This window comes from Venturia canescens, chromosome 2, assembly GCF_019457755.1.
Source record: "Venturia canescens isolate UGA chromosome 2, ASM1945775v1, whole genome shotgun sequence".
NCBI lineage: Eukaryota > Metazoa > Arthropoda > Insecta > Hymenoptera > Ichneumonidae > Venturia > Venturia canescens.
In genome coordinates, this window is record NC_057422.1 from 32,613,680 (window position 1) to 32,633,760 (window position 20,081).

The window sequence follows — 20,081 nt, forward strand, 5'->3', positions numbered from 1 at the left end:
ATTTTTTTTATGGAATTATTATTTTTTCCTTGTTTAGACGCAACTTGAACAATCGTCGGCTAACATTGCATAGAAAATACTATCGAATTGATTCATTTTATACCCGACAATGAGGTCAAAGTTAAAGTTGCTAAAAGATTGAAGAGACAAAAACGCAAAGCAAAGTAAGTCATCATTAAAAATATTAATAACAGTATCTCATTTCTTTCAGAGTTTAGAAAAAAAATTTTTATAAAAATTAAATAAAATGAAGTTGAGAATTTTTAAAAATACAGTAAATTTCTACGTTTCAGGGGAAAAAAATCACGAGGAATTCATCCTGGAAGAAGGTTCATTTCTTAAAAACGAAGTGAAACGTCTCGCGGTCACTAAAGCCGCGTAGAAAGCCAAAGCAATGGATTTGGTATTGAGCAATGGTGGTGAAGCTCGGTTTAGCCAATTTCCAAGAAAAAAGTTCATGTTCGGTAGAAACTTGAAAGAAATAATATGAAAGATTTGTATCGGCGTGAACATTAATACTTCGAAATTACATTCTATAATCCTCAAAGACAAAGATCGAGAAGCCGAAGTCTTGAGTATGATATCTGCACAAGGACATCGTATAGACGTGAGAGCAATTTGTTTATTTCAATTCTGATAATTTGGCGTTCGCAACAGCTAGTAGAGATTCTGTTAAATTGTGGAACATTTAAATAAGCATTCGATAAGCCTGTATAAATTCATTTTATTAGCGCAGTTGAAACCCATTTATTTTCTTGAAATTACGAATTTAATAAGGTAATAGAAATTTCGATGAAAACTCTGACAAAAATAAATGAGAGTGAAAATTACCGGGTACAAAAAGAAAAGTTATGAATGAAAATCATGTGAAAAAAATAATTAACATTTTTCAGACCATCTTTAACGTGTCTAAGAACGGTCGAATGTGGCTACGCGTTGACAGTGACGTTCATGCCCAGTGATAGACATTTGATAGTGGGTTTAAAGAATGGAAAAATGTTGGTCATCGACATCGCCTTGGGTGACGTTTTGGAAAAAATTCAAGCACATACGAAAGAATTGTGGAGCGTCATATTAACCTAGATATGGTAAATTGAATAATTATTACTCATAATTTAATCAATAGTTCATTGTCAACACTCTCAAATTGTCTCTCAAAGATTAAAAACCGTATTATTTTGTTTTTACAGGGATTTTGACGGAACTATTCTGCTTTTGCCGTATTCAGCAGTTTGTGAGATCTTGCAGGCACTTCCAAAATTATTGTGGGGCGAATCATAAATAAAATTGTGTGTGAAACTAGCACTCAGGCTCGTTCACGTTTGTCACGGTACCATCATCACGAATGCTCTGCTTTTACCAGTCTTGGAAGAAGTCAGAAATATGGGTATAAAAAGCATTACGTATTTCAGGGTAAATTAATGTTGCCTGTGATTAACAAATATTCATTCACTTTTGACTTTCCCTTAAATTCCGCTTTTAACCGAAAAACGTTGACCGAAATTCGTACTTTTTTTTCTGACGTAAAATTTGTTTTTTCTTATTACAAAATAGCAACATTTCTTTCATCACAAAGTTATTCCACTCTCATTAACGTGATAGATTTTTTTTGTCATTTTTCTCGTATTTTTTGTTGAGGATAAATCGTGTCTTATAATACCTAATTTTTTTTTAAATGAAATTCCAGTGCCCCCACTGATTGCATTAATAACCGATGAATACATTGAGGATTTTTATTCTCTTATGGTGGAGGCTGTGAGGTAATATCTGCGTAACAAGGAGTGATTGTCGAAAATTGGAAATTATTTGAAAGTAGCAAAACAAAGAGAATTCGAATTCGAAGTATGGACATAATACAGGAAAATTTCGTAAAACTGAGTGCACCAACGAAAACAAATCATGAAGACTTTGGAATCTTCAAAACAAACGGTGAAAATCGAGTTGGAATTAATGAAAAGGCTTTTTCGGCAGAAAACGTGATTTTCTTGATATTCCTCCGTTTAACTTCTTATTATAATGTATATTTGTATTTCAATATTTTACTGCATTGCCAATGCGTATTTAGATTCAAATTGTGGATACATCAAAGAAGTGTTACAAGTATAAGTTTCTTACAGAAATCTATTGTACCATTTAGATACACCAATTAAAATACTCTGGCATGTAGTCGGGAATTCGATAATTATTCGTTCGAATGTAGTAAGTTTTCCGACTTCAACGCAGTTACTTTTTCATTTAACCGAGCAAAATCCTCAGTTTCGTTCACTGCCTGCTATCTATTGCGATAGACGATTTTCGAAATAAAAATCAGCATTATCGAAACAGGAGCAATTGCATTGGGTAGGCGATTTATGTACGTACATCTATGACGTTGGTCACAAGTTGTTCCCACAGGGTCTTGACTTGAATATGTCACGAACTTGGATAATAATAATTATTATTATTATGATGATGAGAATTACTGTTTCGTTATATTAGAAGAATCAAAAAAATAAATTTTTATTCTTCTCGAAACACCAATGAGTTCAATTTATATATTATTTATTTTTATTATTCTACATGAATAAAGACTAAGCGAAAAAATAACATATAGAAAGAATGGGTTAATAATTTTCGAACACAGTAAATTTTATTCAACAACTCATGCGTGACTACGCAAAATGAGTACATGATTGTTTTCATATAGAAATTTGAAATCCCTTGTAGTCAATCTCATGAAAAAGTAGATTTATTTCTTTCAAGTTACTCATTGAAATAAATTCATTTAATTATACAAAGAATCACAAACTTGGATAATAATTATAATAATAATAATGATGATGATGAGAATTGCTGTTTCGTTATATTTTTCCATATATTCTCCAGTCTTGCTATCAACAGAAATACATATTCGGATTACTGTTATTTTCAATACTCTTTTTTGACGCACTTTGACTCACATAATTACGAAATTTGTCTCCCAAATATTTGTCCCGATACGGATTTTACTTATTTTGCTGCATGAAAACTCAGACTCTTCGCAACATCTGTATTGACTATCACGGCTGGTGACGTTTCGCCTACCGGAAGTTTGTTTGTAATGCTATATACTGATAGATACCACCCTCTACATCAAGTAGTCTTATTCAGTTACTGATTCATCAATCGAATTGCTTTTGAAAACGTTACCATCGTTTGGTAACAAGGACTCGGCAGGAATTTTCCTTTTTCACTCAGTCACGTTTATTCTCTTCCATTATTGTTAATTGATATTTCATTCATTTCACTTTCACAACGTTGCTTTTTTACTTTTAAGGAATTAATGCCGTTCATAAGGATTTAAAACCATAGTATAAAAATAAAAATCAAATATCTCATTAAATCAAAAGTATAGATGTAGCTGACTGTTCGGAAATATATTTCAAAATATTATCAAATGAATATTTAAATTGAATGATTAAAAATTACGAATTAATAACAATCAGTATAATCTTGACTAAGAACTAAGACAACACGGGATAGGGAGATTGAAAAATTGTGAAAATAGAAGATTTAAACTTTGTTTTTATATATTTTTTTTATTTTCTGTTTTGCAAACTGGGACATTTCATGAAGAGCCTAAAACAGATAAGAAAAAAAACAATGAGAATTTTAAGCAAATAATTTTCATTTACAAAAAATAACATTGTGTACGTATGTGTTCACCAATGTTAATTATTTTCTCACCTCGTCCTCGACCTCCACGACCACGCCACTGGTGTCCGCGGTAACGTTGCGCGATTATTTCGCTCGTTCGCTCGTTGAGGCGGGCAGGAAAATCAATTTTTTTATTTTGCCGCACCCGCCAGCCAGCTCTTGTGTTCCGTTCTAAAATTGACAACAAAATTTTTTAATAGATTTTAGAAGAGAAACAAAAGTAATTTTAACCTGACATAAACTGCCCAATGAATATAATAAAAATTATATAACGAATAGAAAGCAAAGACCGATATAGGAAACTAGAAGTTTCTTTGCTTGATGTATAATCGACACAATGATAACATAACAAGTACTATGTTATATTGAACCAAATGTGCCCTACAAAAATGTACAAGCATCTTGGTTTTCATTTTGGGTATAGCGCAAGCATCGTAGAGGGTACTTCGCAGTAAAAAGGTCAAACCGAACAGTATATCGCAATGCCTGAAATGGAAAACCAAGATTTACTATTTCGGGGTTATCATGAAAATAGCATGAGAGAGTTTACGCTAAGTTTAAAACCCTCGTTTGCTGATAATTCCATCCATGAAAAAAACTTTAAAATAAAATTTTTATAAAAAATGGGCAAAAAAATTATTTTATAAAAAAAATACAGAACAATTCGAAAAAAATTTCACAAATCTTGAAAAAGCATTATCTTTAAAAAAAACTAAACTGTATCTATTTTTTAAAGTGTTAAAAGAATCAAATAACAAGTAAAAAATAAAAACCGAAAAATCGCGCTTGAAATCATTTTGGAAACCATGCCTCATTCTTCTTATTTGATTCGAAGGGCTAAACCAATTAAAAAAAATTCCATCTAATTTACGTGCAGCATTAAAATCTATTATATCAATTCGAGGCCAAGTATTTTCTAATAAATTGAAAAAAGTTACCATTTGAGTTACGTGCAGCACTAAAATTTATGATATCAATCGAAGGACAAGTAATTTATGAGTAACTCCAAATTTCAACATTATGGAACTTTTTTAAGAAGCTTTTAAATCCAAAAAAATCACATGCAAGCTAGTCATTTCTTACTCTATGATGGCAGAGACAATCGATTTTTTTCAGACTTTCAGGAGCTACTGATATTATTCACAATATTCGACGTCGATTGGATCGATAGAAATTATGTTTAAATATGAGTTAAAAGTACTTGTCCGGCCCATCACTTTCCATTAAACTTATTATATTTAAATAAAAATCAGGGCTTTTTTAGAACTGTTGGAGCACAAATATTCATGCAGAGGGAATTTAGAGAGTTATCTTCAAGTAATTTTCTCTTAATTGCACTAATTTAATAAGAATGGAAACAAATTGTCCTGTAATATACAAAAGATGTTATTGTGCATCGATAAATAAAAAACATTTTGCACATTAAATATGTTGAAGCTTCCAAAATAACTCCCCAGTTTGTATTGCTATGACGGCAGTTTTTACTTCTCACTTCTTCCAGCGAACGAATTTCATTCGGCATAACTAACCTAAATCGCATTTCAATAAATTTTTAACCGGATTCTCCCGTACAGTTTCGTTTTTTTTATGATTGATTTTTATTTGATTTAAATGAAAAGTGATGGGCCGGACAAGTACTTTTAACTCATATTTAAACATAATTTCTATCGATCCAATCGACGTCGAATATTGTGAATAATATCAGTAGCTCCTGAAAGTCTGAAAAAAATCGATTGTCTCTGCCACCATAGAGTAAGAAATGACTAGCTTGCATGTGATTTTTTTGGATTAAAAGCTTCTTAAAAAAGTTCCATAATGTTGAAATTTGGAGTTACTCATAAATTACTTGTCCTTCGATTGATATCATAAATTTTAGTGCTGCACGTAACTCAAATGGTAACTTTTTTCAATTTATTAGAAAACCCTAGGGAAAAAAAAGGTTGGGACAAGTACATTGATGGTCCCTCGTTTGCTGATAATTCCACCCATAAAAAAAACTTTAAACAAAATTTTTTTTTAATTGTAAAAAAAAATTATTTCATAAAAAAAAATACAGAACAATTCGAAAAAAATTTTACAAATCTTGAAAAAACGTTATGTTAAAAGAAAACTAATCTGCATCTATTTTTTAAAGTGTCAAAAGAATCAAATAACAAGTAAAAAATAATAAACCGAAAAATCGCGCGTGAAATCATTTTGGAAAGCGATGCCTCATTCTTCTTATGAGATTCGAACAGCTAAATCAACTGAAAAAAATTCCATCTAATTTACGTGCGGCATTAAAATTTATTATATTAATTCGAGGCCAAGTATTTTCTAATGAATTGAAAAAAGTTACCATTTGAATTACGTGCAGCACTAAAATTTATGATATCAATCGGTGGACAAGTATTTTATTAGTAACTCCAAATTTTGACATTATTAAATTGTTCTAAGAAGCTTTCAAATCCAAAAGAATCACATGCAAGCTAGTCATTTCTTACTCTATGGTGGCAGAGACTTATAAGAAAATCGATTCTTCTCAGACTTTCAGGATCCTCTGGTATTATTCACAAAATTCGACGTCGATTGGATCGATACAAATTATGTTTAAATATGTGTTAAAAGTACTTGTCCGGCCCATCACTTTCCGTTTAAATTGTTTATCCAAAGAAAAGTCAGAGCTTGTCTAGAACTGATGGATCACAAGCATTCATGCAGAGGGAATTGAGAGAATTATCTTCAAGTAATTTTTACTTAATTGCACTAATTTAATAAAAAACGGAAACAAATTATTCCGCAATATAGAAGGGATATTATTGTGCATCGATAAATGAAAAAAATTGTACATAATGTATATGTTCAAGCTTCCAAAATAACTCTGCAGTTTACATTCGATGCGGGCAATTTTTACTTCCCACTTATTGTTCCAGCGAACGAGTTCCATTCGGAATAAGAACTAACCTATACTATTATTAAGAATATTAAATTAATAATGAATCGCATTTCAACAAACTTTTAACGAGATTCTGCCGTGCCATTTCGTTTTTTTATGATTGATTCTTTATTGAATGAATAGTGATGGGCCGGACAAGTACTTTTAACACATATTTAAACATAATTTGTATCGATCCAATCGACGTCGAATTTTGTGAATAATACCAGAGGATCCTGAAAGTCTGAGAAGAATCGATTTTCTTATAAGTCTCTGCCACCATAGAGTAAGAAATGACTAGCTTGCATGTGATTCTTTTGGATTTGAAAGCTTCTTAGAACAATTTAATAATGTCAAAATTTGGAGTTACTAATAAAATACTTGTCCACCGATTGATATCATAAATTTTAGTGCTGCACGTAATTCAAATGGTAACTTTTTTCAATTCATTAGAAAATACTTGGCCTCGAATTAATATAATAAATTTTAATGCCGCACGTAAATTAGATGGAATTTTTTTCAGTTGATTTAGCTGTTCGAATCTCATAAGAAGAATGAGGCATCGCTTTCCAAAATGATTTCACGCGCGATTTTTCGGTTTATTATTTTTTACTTGTTATTTGATTCTTTTGACACTTTAAAAAATAGATGCAGATTAGTTTTCTTTTAACATAACGTTTTTTCAAGATTTGTAAAATTTTTTTCGAATTGTTCTGTATTTTTTTTTATGAAATAATTTTTTTTTACAATTAAAAAAAAATTTTGTTTAAAGTTTTTTTTATGGGTGGAATTATCAGCAAACGAGGGACCATCAATGTACTTGTCCCAACCTTTTTTTCCCTAGGGGAAGTTTATGGTTTGATATCACGTCTTTTTTCTCAAAAGATCCTTATTTATGTTCAGATGACTATAAGATTTTAGTTTAAATATCTATGAATTGTTTATAATTTTCGGCGTATAACGTTGGTTTTCACGAAAAAGACCTATTTTTCGTCGACATTATACTGAAAATATTTCGATAGAGGTTTATTCTTGGATTTTGGTTATTTTTCTCTTTGTCTTCTAATATGTTTCGTCCATTGGGAACTCAAGAGCATGGAGCAATGCGTGTTGCGGGCCGAGATATGATTTTCGGCTGATAACGTTAGGAAAAATTAAGGAAAAGAGGAAACATAGATCAAATTCAAGACACAACAAATCCAACGGAATTGGCCCTTTTTAAATGTTGCTTTTGCATTCTGAATCTAGACATTTTCGTGTCATTCAAAACGTGTCCCCGATGAAATATATTTCCAAAGTTTGCAAGTGACCGCTGAGATCCAATTATCTACAGTTTGATAGTTGCTGAAAAAAGGCACCTGGAAACATTTATTATGTCAGAACTCAAAGAAGCAAAAAAAACTGAGCGTACTTAATTCAACAGGAGCAACGGAATTCAAAGACGTTTAAAGTATCTGCATTGGTTTTGGAGAAAAACAATTTCAGGAGAATTCAGGAATGAATTTAAAAGTTTAAAAACTCAGAATAAAATAGAAAACGGAAAATTTAGGAATTTAGAAAAGCTGAAGACGTTTGTGATGAATTTTTGAGATTACATGTTACGGTTGGAGTAAAAAATTTAAATGATTGGCACACATGCTGCGACACAAAAATATGAAAGTTTGGAGGTATTCGCTTCATACCGCAGTAATACAAACTTCAGTAGTATTTAAAAAGAAATACTTTAAAACTTGCTAAACCAAGTTCTATTACTCATTCTCATAATCAAAGATAGGGGGTGATACTTAACACACATATTTATGCACAGAAATTTCAGAGTTCGCAGGTTCCGCTGCGATTCAATGTATCTGCGCAATAAATTTTGAAGACAGCAATTTAAAATCTATCGATAAATGAGCAACTAAAGACTTCTGTGATGAGTTTTTTACTTCATATATATGTTACAGTTAGTTTTAAAAAGTAAAATGAGAGGCACAGTATATCAATTTTATAATTCGCAGATTTTTGCTGTATTTCAATAATCCAAATCTATAGTATTATAGAGAAAAGTTGGCAAAAGTCATGATGTTACGTTGAAATGACATAGCGAACATTGTATTCAGAAATTCTGTATGTTCCCATGGATGTTAGCAGGCATTATATTTGATCGCATCCAAAACGGAGCAACTGTAGACTTAGTGTAATGAATCTTTTCACTAATAATTCCACATTTGTAGTTTGCAAAGTGGGAATACTCAACATACATGTCATTTCATAAGTATTGTTGTCAAAATTTGTGTTTGCCTACTGCATTCCAAAGATTCGACTTTTCATATGATCAGCAAACAAAGCATCCAAAGACTTTTTGGAATAAGTTTCAAAATTTGTTACTCGACAGACCAGGTGGAAAAAGAATAACTACACTTATATCAAGACCAGAAACTGTTTTGAGAATCTGGTGTACAAAATGTGAGATTGATGATCATAGCTGGAAACCTCTTGAATCACGTTACTACAATCAGCATGAAGAAATAGTAGAAAATCATAGGACACATATTAAGCAATTAATTAATTATACGTATCGATCCGCTGCAAACCGATGGAGTGAAAACAAGGATCGGAGAGGGCAGAGCCAAACTGAATATGAAGCAAAATATGGAAAACATGAGAAATAAATTAGAAAACATTTATTCAATTAAAGTTTACAACATCATTCTAACAGTTCTGTGTGTTTTTGTTGTATTTATTCATATATATAATCTGACGCCTTCATATATATAACCTAGCCTACTGACGATATATTTACACTGCACAATATTTCTCGCACTCTGTTTTAATTGAAAGATTATTTTAGTTAACGCTTATTTCCAGTCGAACAAAATCATGAAATCTTGAAGTTTTCGTTGACATATGCATCGCGCATTTTTTATATCCTTTTTCGCACACATATCACAGACTACATTTACGCGGCCGCTTTGATACTGGTTTAGTATATCACAAAATTTAACGAAATAAATAGTAATATGCACTTCGGTAGATGACGAAAATTATTTTTAGTTCTCCCGCACGCACTTCGTAACATCATAACCCCAAACGTCAACATGACGTGAAACTTCGGCTGGTGACTTTCGAGCTCTCGGCATGTGACGTCAGTCCGCGACACCGCCGCGAAGTTAGACCGAGGGACATGAGGCCTTTGATGGTATTATATACAGACATGTCAAATTTCTAAATGTGTTAGTAACTTTTGCATAATCTTGAGCCTGTGCAAAGTTTTTTCTCAGCAATTACGCTACTGATCGTGTTGGTTTCGGGCTCATTCGAAAGAGATTTTGAAATTTAGTCTCCAAACTAATTTTCGCTTAACAAAACATCTCTTGAGCTCCGCAATGCCAGAAAATGACATGCCAGTTTTACCCCCACCACCGCGAATCGTTTTATTCAGAGAAAAGATAGTCTCGGCGAGAGCCTCAGGCCAGCAGACGACAGGGCTGTCAATGTACTTGTCCCGAGACTCTACCGAGTCTCTTGATACTTGGCCTCGAATTGATATAATAGATTTTAATGCTGCACGTAAATTAGATGGAATTTTTTTTAATTGGTTTAGCCCTTCGAATCAAATAAGAAGAATGAGGCATCGGTTTCCAAAATGATTTCAAGCGCGATTTTTCGGTTTTTATTTTTTACTTGTTATTTGATTCTTTTAACACTTTAAAAAATAGATACAGTTTAGTTTTTTTTAAAGATAATGCTTTTTCAAGATTTGTGAAATTTTTTTCGAATTGTTCTGTATTTTTTTTATAAAATAATTTTTTTGCCCATTTTTTATAAAAATTTTATTTTAAAGTTTTTTTCATGGATGGAATTATCAGCAAACGAGGGACCATCAATGTACTTGTCCCAACCATTTTTTTCCTAGGGGAAATTTATGGTTTGATATCACGTCTTTTTTCTCAGAAGTTCCTTATTTATATTCAGTTGACTATGGGATTTTAGTTTAAATTTCTATGAATTATTTATGATTTTCGTCTTATAACGTTGGTTTTCACGAAAAAAGACCTATTTTTCGTCAAAATTGTACTGGACATATTTCGTCACAGGTCTGTCCTCGGACTTTGGCGTTTTTTTCCCTTGTACTCTAATACGTTTTGTCAATTAGGAACCCAAGAGCACGGCCGCAAGCGGGTTGGAGGCCGGGATATGATTTTCGGCGTATAGCGTAGGTTTCCACGAAAAAAGACCTATTTTTCGTAAAAATTGAACTGGAAATATTTCGTCACAGGTCTGTTCTTGGACTTTGGCGATTTTTTTCCTTGTACTCTAATATGTTTTGTCAATCAGGAACACAAGAGCACGGTCGAAAGCGGGTTGGAGGCCGGGATATGATTTTCGGCTTATAACGTTGGGTTCCACTAAAAAAGACTTATTTTTCGTAAAAATTGAACTGGAAATATTTCATCACAGGTTTGTTCTTGGACTTTGGCGATTTTTTTCCTTGTACCTTAATATGTTTTGTCAATTAGGAACCAAAGAGTACGGTGAAAAGCAGGTTGTAGGTCGTGATATGATTTTCGGCTTATAACGTTGGTTTCCACGAAAAAAGACCTAAATTTCGTCAAAATTGTATTGGAAATATTTCGATAAAGGTTTGTTCTTGGACTTTGGTGATTTTTCTCCTTGTCTTCTAATATGTTTTGTCCATTGGAAACTCAAGAGCATGTAGCAATGCGTGTTGCGGGCTGAGATATGATTTCCGGCTTATAACGTTAGTGAAAAGAAAGGAAAAGAGAAAAGATAGATCAAATTCAAGACACAACGAATACAACAGAATTGGCCATTTTTAAATGTCGTTTTTGCATTCTGAATCTAGACATTTTCGTGTCATCCAAAACATGCCCCCGATGAAATATATTTCCAAAGTTTGCAAGTGGCCGCGGAGATCCAGTTTGATAGTTGCAGAAAAAAGGCACCAGTAAACATTTATTATGTCAGAATTCAAAGAAGTAAAAAAAACTGAGCGTACTTGATTCAACAAAGCAACGGAATTCAAAGACGTTTAAGGTACCTGCATTGCTTGTGGAGGAAAACAATTTCATTTCAGGATAATTTAGAAATAAATTAGGAAATTCAGAAATTTAGCATAGAATTTAGAAAAAGGAAAATTAAGATAATTAGTAAAGCTGAAAACTTTTGTAATGAATTTTTGAAATTACATGTTACGGTTGGAGTAAAAAATTTAAATAATTGGCACACATGCTGCGACACAAAAATATCAAAGTTTGAAGGTATTCGCTCCATACCGCAGTAATACAAACTTTAATACTATTTGAAAAGAAATACTTTAAAACTTGCTGAACAAAGTTCCATTACATATTACCATAAAGATAGGGGGTGATACTTAGCACATATACTTATCCACAGAAATTTCCAAGTTCGCAGGTATCTGCTGCAATTCAATGTATCTGCGCAATGTGTTTGGAAGACAGCAATTTCAAATCCATCCATAAATGAGAAACTGAAGACTTTTGTAATGAATTTTTCACTTCATATTTATGTTACGGTGCGAGTCAAAAAATAAAATGAATGGCAAATTATATAAATTTTATAGTTTGCAGATTTTTGCTGTATTTCAATGATCCAAATCTATAGTATTAGAGTGAAAAGTTGTTAGAAGTCTTGATGTTACATTAAAATGACGTAGCGCACATAACTTTCAGAAATTCTGTAGGTTTCCATGATGTTGGCAGGTATTATACTTAATCGCATCGAAAACTGAGCAACTGTACACTTATCGTAATGAATGTTTTCACCAATAATTCCACATTTGCAGTTTGCAGAATAGGAATACTCAACATACACGTCATTTCATAAGTATTGTTGTCAATATTTGTGTTTGCCTACCGCATTCCGAAGATTCAACTTTTCATATTATCAGTAAAAAAAAGCATCCAAAGATTTTTTGGAACAAGTTTCAAAATTTATTACTCGACAGACCAGGTGGAAAAAGAATAACTACACTTATATCAAGACCAGAAACTGTTTTGAGAATCTGTTGTACAAAATGTGCGATTGATGATCATAATTGGAAACCTCTTGAATCACGTTACCACAATCAGCATGAAGAAATAGTAGAAAATCATAGGACACATATTAGGTAACCAATTAATAATATGCATCGATCCGCTGCAAACCGATGGAGTCAAAACAAGGATCGGAAAGAGCAGAGCCATAGTTAAAAAGAAAAAAGACAGCGCAATTGAAAGAGAACAGAAATCAAAATTGTTTCATGTATCTGTGCATTAGTTTCTGAAGACAGTAATTTCAGATCTATTCAGAAATAAATAGGTGAAGACTTTAGTAATGAATATCTTCGTTAATATATTCCAGTCGGAACCAAAAAGTTAAAAGATTGGCATACCTGCTATTTCACAGAAATATCAAAGTTCATAGGTACTTGCTACGTACCAGTTATACAGACTTTGGTGCTATAGGGAAAAACACTTCAAAATTACATGAACCACATTTCTGAAACTTATTATGACACATTCAAAAAAAAGTGACAGATACGATGCATGTTGAAGCAAGCAAAATGCTGTAATTTAGTATGTCTCCATGGTTATCCGCAGACATAATATTTGATCACATCCAAAAATGATCAGGTGTAGACTTACAGACATGAATTTTTCAACCCACAATGCCAATCGCAAACATGGTCTGGAAATATTCAATATATATGTCGCTTCATCACTTTGTCGAACTTTAGAGGTGTTCATTGCATTTCGAAGATACAAATTTTGATATCATGAAAATTAAGACTTATTGAAATAAATTTCCAAATTTATCATGTAACAACTCAAGTGAATATATCTATGCATTTACATGGCCCAAAGATTTTTCAAAACTTGGGTGTATGACCAAGCAATCATGAAGGCTTTTTGTTATAAATATTTCAAATTATCTTGTTGAAATTAATATAAAAAAATAGAAATACGAATATCTCTCGTATTGTCTGGAGAACAAATAGAAATTGGTATGACAATACACTGTAAGCTAAGGAGGTGGAAAAAAGGGACCGGTGAACACAGCCAAACTAAATGAAAGAAATTATTACAACAATACATTGAATTATTTGACCAAAGTTTTTTGAAATTTATTTGAATTCGTTTACACACAACCATCCACCTCTTTAATGTAATTACACAACATAGAATTTCTGTTTGGAAAGAACGTTTTAGAGGTTATAATGAACGAACGTTTTTTTTCTCACTGTTATTATTATTATTATTCAACACTAATTAGTCACGTCATTAATAATATCGATTCCTTCCACTTTTCAATAACCACTTTTATTTTTCTACACTCTGCACGCAACAGCACTCCGGCGGTCATAACCTCAAACGTCAACATGACGCGAAATCTCGCAAATTTGCTATCTATGTATATATTACGATATCGAAGTAGAACAGATAATTCTTAATTTTCACGACACATTATTCACGTTGTCACTTCTCAACATTTTACTCACTCTCAGTACACTGTATGAGATCAATTAATCCACTTTTGAGGTTTTATTTATTATAGATATTATTGTCGTGAATTGGGCTCGAAACTTAATGAAACTTCTTTTATGAAAAAATAAAATTGATTATATCCACTGCTATTTCCAATAATGTTTTATTTATTTAAACGAAATTTGCAAATCTTGCACCGTTGATCCACGGGGCTACGATCGCAATCACTTTATAATAACATAACAGACGATAACAGACGGTATACAAGAAAACATTGAGGTCTATCAGAAACTTTCTCATCGGCGATTGGTCGAGACGGATAGATTCTCACCGGTGATTGGTTATGATGGGCATCAAGAAGCCCTTGTATGTATCGGTCTGAACCCATATACGGATACGTCAGCTGCGTAAATGTGTTGGTACTTTTTGCATAATCTTGAGCCCGTGCAAAGTGTTTTCTCAGCAATTACGCCACCGATCATGCTGATTTTGGGCGCCATCGAAAGAGAATTTCTTAATTAGCTGAAAGTTCAATTTTCAAATTGCGACATAACTTCTGAGCTTCGCAATTCAAGAAAATGACATGTCGATTTTACCCCCACCACCGCGAATCGTTTTATTCAGAGATAATATAAGTCTCGGCGAGAGCCTCGGGCCAGCAGACGACAGGGCTGTCAATGTACTTGTCCCGAGACTCTACCGAGTCTCTTGATAGTATATTACACACCTAGGGAAGGAAAGTAGACTACTTCAACCCGCGGGCAGAATTGTCACCCGAGCCGAAGGCGAGAGTGATAAGCACGCGGTTTGAGGTGATCTAATTTCACTCCCGTGGAGTGTATACGATTTTTCTGTCCGACGCAGGCGGAATGCGGCAACTTCGGCCCGGAGGGCAGAAAAAGAAATTATGCACCTTCACCGATCAAAACCTAGAAATTGAACGAACGAACGAAAATAACAACGCGACTATTTACACGAACGAGAAAAATCTAGTACTCCGACATTATTATTCCTGATGAGGGTACGCTTATGAGTGATGACTTACCAACAACAAAAAATTGAACTTTACTAAATAAGTTTTACTCTTTCTCGTTGCACAACTTGTCTATTGTGCCACAAAGCGAAATACCAGAAAATAAAAAGTGAGGTTATAACAGTGAAAAAGGTAAAATAAAATTTGAAGACATGCAGCAAAATAATCAGAAAGTTAATGAATGTCAGAACTCCAGTTATTGCTACACAGTAATGATAGAAAAATCGTCAACAATTAATGTCCGATGAATCGCTTTTCTTCATCATTTATATTCCTGTATATCGCTACCCGTAACAACGGTTTTGGCTATTTCTACCAATATTTGTTAGGATTTCTTTCATCCACGAGAATGTTCATTCAATTAATTAGCTCACTATAATTGTTTCAACTTAATTCGACTCGCTTTGGCGTATATTATTTAGTAAATAAAAAATTTAGGCATAACGAAATTTAAAAATATTTCAATATAAAGGAAGAATTTTTTCCTACTATACAAAAATAATGAACTGAATTTCTTAATAATTCATTTAAACTATCAATGGAAAATATCCGCATAAATGTTGGTGTCATTTTTTTCATATTTTTGGTTGATTAAAGAAATTAATTTCATGAAAATTTTAGGTTTTGTCGAAATTTGTTAAGTTGTTAAGTAAACTATTAAATTCCAATGTACACAGGAAGAATTGCATTTCACTACAAATAACGAACGAAATTTCTTAATAATTCATTTATACTGTCGATAATTTATCACTGAAAAATATCTATTATCTGTATAAAAATTGGTGTCACCTTTTTTTTTATTTTTGGTTGATGAAAAAAATTAATTTCATGAAAATATAACTAGTAAACTATTGAAAAATGTAGTCATTATAACACAACGATTCCATAGGGACTGAAATTATTTATGTCGTGTCACAATTTCCTATCAATATATGATAGTTTTGCCAGAAAGTGAAAAAAAAAATGCAATTTATATAAAATAGAGGATTGACCTTGAAATTATAAAAGTACAATTCATTCATAAAATTATTAGAGACCTCTTTCATAGAGCTTCTAAATTCCTACAAAAATCCGTTGCAAATATTACTGAACGTTCACTTGTTTGTGTTTAAATAAAAATAAAATGGCGATAAACGGAAATTAATATTAATAAAAGGCTCATATTCAAACCAGTATCCTATTTAACGTTTTCGCAGTTACTGTAGTAATATAAAAATATTATGCAAAACAAAAATTTCACACCGAATAGCAATTGAACCACTTGCTACAAAATATAACTTGGCGTAAAATATCAGCTATATGAAAACCATCCGTTACTTGTTTTACTCTATAAAATAAGAGACTCCACAGTCAAATTCATGATAATCCTGAATGCTCTCAGGAAGCTCAATCGACTTGTTTTAATTTGATAAACTTAACAAATTTCCAAACACAAACATTCCAAATTACCAAAAGTTTTATCTCATGACCAATCAAAATGCAAATTTGATAGTGCAAAGTGTGTTGTCAATAAAGTTCTTATGGTATACCAGGCAATGGAACAGGTTTATTTAGGGACTGATTTACCTAGGGAAAAAAAAGGTTGGGACAAGTACATTGATGGTCCCTCGTTTACTGATAATTCCACCCATAAAAAAAACTTTAAACAATTTTTTTTTTAATTGTAAAAAAAATTATTTCATAAAAAAAAATACAGAACAATTCGAAAAAAATTTTACAGATCTTGAAAAAACGTTATATTAAAGAAAAACTAATCTGCATCTATTTTTTAAAGTGTCAAAAGAATCGAATAACAAGTAAAAAATAATAAACCGAAAAATCGCCCTTGAAATCATTTTGGAAACCGATGCCTCATTCTTCTTATTTGATTCGAACAGCTAAATCAATTGAAAAAAATCCCATCTAATTTACGTGCAACATTAAAATTTATTATATCAATTCGAGGCCAAGTATTTTCTAATGAATTGAAAAAAATTACCCCTTGAATTACGTGCAGCACTAAAATTTATGATATCAATCGGTGGACAAGTATTTTATTAGTAACTCCAAATTTTTACATTATTGAATTGTTCTAAGAAGCTTTCAAATCCAAAAGAATCACATGCAAGCTAGTCATTTCTTACTCTATGGTGGCAGAGACTTATAAGAAAATCGATTCTTCTCAGACTTTCAGGATCCTCTGGTATTATTCACAAAATTCGACGTCGATTGGATCCATACAAATTATGTTTAAATATGTGTTAAAAGTACTTGTCCGGCCCATCACTTTCCGTTCAAATTGTTTATCCAAATAAAAATCAGGGCTTGCCTAGAACTGATGAGTCACAAGTATTCATGCAGAGGGAATTGAGAGAATTATCTTCAAGTAATTTTTACTTAATTGCACTAATTTAATAAAAAACGGAAACAAATTATTCCGCAATACAGAAGGGATATTATTGTGCATTGATAAATGAAAAAAATTGTACATAATGTATATGTTCAAGCTTCCAAAATAACTGTGCAGTTTACATTCAATGACGGCAATTTTTACTTCCTTCTTATTCTTTCAGCGAACGAGTTGCATTCGGAATAAGAACTAACCTATACTATTATTAAGAACATTAAATTAATAATGAATCGTATTTCAACAAACTTTTAACGAGATTCTGCCGTGCCATTTCGTTTTTTTATGATTGATTCTTTATTGAATGAATAGTGATGGGCCGGACAAGTACTTTTAACACATATTTAAACATAATTTGTATGGATCCAATCGACGTCGAATTTTGTGAATAATACCAGAGGATCCTGAAAGTCTGAGAAGAATCGATTTTCTTATAAGTCTCTGCCACCATAGAGTAAGAAATGACTAGCTTGCATGTGATTCTTTTGGATTTGAAAGCTTCTTAGAACAATTCAATAATGTAAAAATTTGGAGTTACTAATAAAATACTTGTCCACCGATTGATATCATAAATTTTAGTGCTGCACGTAATTCAAGGGGTAATTTTTTTCAATTCATTAGAAAATACTTGGCCTCGAATTGATATAATAAATTTTAATGTTGCACGTAAATTAGATGGGATTTTTTTCAATTGATTTAGCTGTTCGAATCAAATAAGAAGAATGAGGCATCGGTTTCCAAAATGATTTCAAGGGCGATTTTTCGGTTTATTATTTTTTACTTGTTATTCGATTCTTTTGACACTTTAAAAAATAGATGCAGATTAGTTTTTCTTTAATATAACGTTTTTTCAAGATCTGTAAAATTTTTTTCGAATTGTTCTGTATTTTTTTTTATGAAATAATTTTTTTTACAATTAAAAAAAAAATTTGTTTAAAGTTTTTTTTATGGGTGGAATTATCAGTAAACGAGGGACCATCAATGTACTTGTCCCAACCTTTTTTTTCCCTAGGGGAAGTTTATGGTTTGATATCACGTCTTTTTTCTCAAAAGATCCTTATTTATGTTCAGATGACTATAAGATTGTAGTTTAAATTTCTATGAATTGTTTAAAATTTCCGGCGTATAACGTTGGTTTTCACGAAAAAAGACCTATTTTTCGTCGAAATTGTACTGAAAATATTTCGATAGAGGTTTATTCTTGGACTTCGGTGATTTTTCCCCTTGTCTTCTAATATGTTTCGTCCATTGGGAACTCAAGAGCATGGAGCAATGCGTGTTGCGAGCCGAAATATGATTTTCGGCTGATAACGTTAGGAAAAAGAAAGGAAAAGAGAAAAGATAGATCAAATTCAAGACACAACGAATACAACAGAATTGGCCATTTTTAAATGTCGTTTTTGCATTCTGAATCTAGACATTTTTGTGTCATCCAAACCATGCCCCCGATGAAATATATTTCCAAAGTTTGCAAGTGGCCGCAGAGATCCACTTATCTACAGTTTGATAGTTGCAGAAAAAAGGCACCAGTAAACATTTATTATGTCAGAATTCAAAGAAGTAAAAAAAACTGAGCGTACTTGATTCAACAGAGCAACGGAATTCAAAGACGTTTAAGGTATCTGCATTGATTTTGGAGAAAAACAATTTCAGGAGAATTCAGGAATGAATTTAAAAGTTTAAAAACTCAGAATAAAATAGAAAACGGAAAATTTAGGAATTTAGAAAAGCTGAAGACGTTTGTGATGAATTTTTGAGATTACATGTTACGGTTGGAGTAAAAAATTTAAATGATTGGCACACATGCTGCGACACAAAAATTTGAAAGTTTGGAGGTATTCGCTTCATACCGCAGTAATACAAACTTCAATAGTATTTAAAAAGAAATACTTTAAGACTTGCTAAACCAAGTTCTATTACTCATTCTCATAATCAAAGATAGGGGGTGATGCTTAACACAAATATTTATGCACAGAAATTTCAGAGGTCGCAGGTATCTGCTGCGATTCAATGTATCTGCGCAATAAATTTTGAAGACAGCAATTTAAAATCTATCCATAAATGAGCAACTGAAGACTTCTGTGATGAGTGTTTACTTCATATATATGTTACAGTTAGTTTTAAAAAATAAAATGAGTGGCACAGTATATCAATTTTATAATTCGCAGATTTTTGCTGTATTTCAATAATCCAAATCTATAGTATTATAGAAAAAAGTTGGCAAAAGTCATGATGTTACGTTGAAATGACATAGCGAACATTGTATTCAGAAATTCTGTATGTTCCCATGGATGTTAGCAGGCATTATATTTGATCGCATCCAAAACTGAGCAACTGTAGACCTAGCGTAATGAATTTTTTCACTAATAATTCCACATTTGTAGTTTGCAAAGTGGGAATACTCAACATACATGTCATTTCATAAGTATTGTTGTCAAAATTTGTGTTTGCCTACTGCATTCCAAAGATTCGACTTTTCATATGATCAGCAAACAAAGCATCCAAAGACTTTTTGGAATAAGTTTCAAAAGTTGTTACTCGACAGACCAGGTGGAAAAAGAATAACTACACTTATATCAAGAC

General features: G+C 32.1%; 1 long non-coding RNA gene across 1 annotated transcript in view; it reads left to right on the top strand.

Annotated features, from left to right (window-relative positions):
- The first annotated feature begins 336 nt into the window (after positions 1-336).
- Positions 337-20,081, top strand: part of LOC122406631 (uncharacterized) — a 42,484-nt gene continuing 22,739 nt past the window's right edge. Inside the window, exons 1-3 of the long non-coding RNA XR_006260030.1 lie at positions 337-607; positions 894-1,088; positions 1,191-1,387. This is a non-coding gene — a long non-coding RNA (uncharacterized lncRNA). The remainder of the gene's footprint in view (positions 608-893; positions 1,089-1,190; positions 1,388-20,081) is intronic.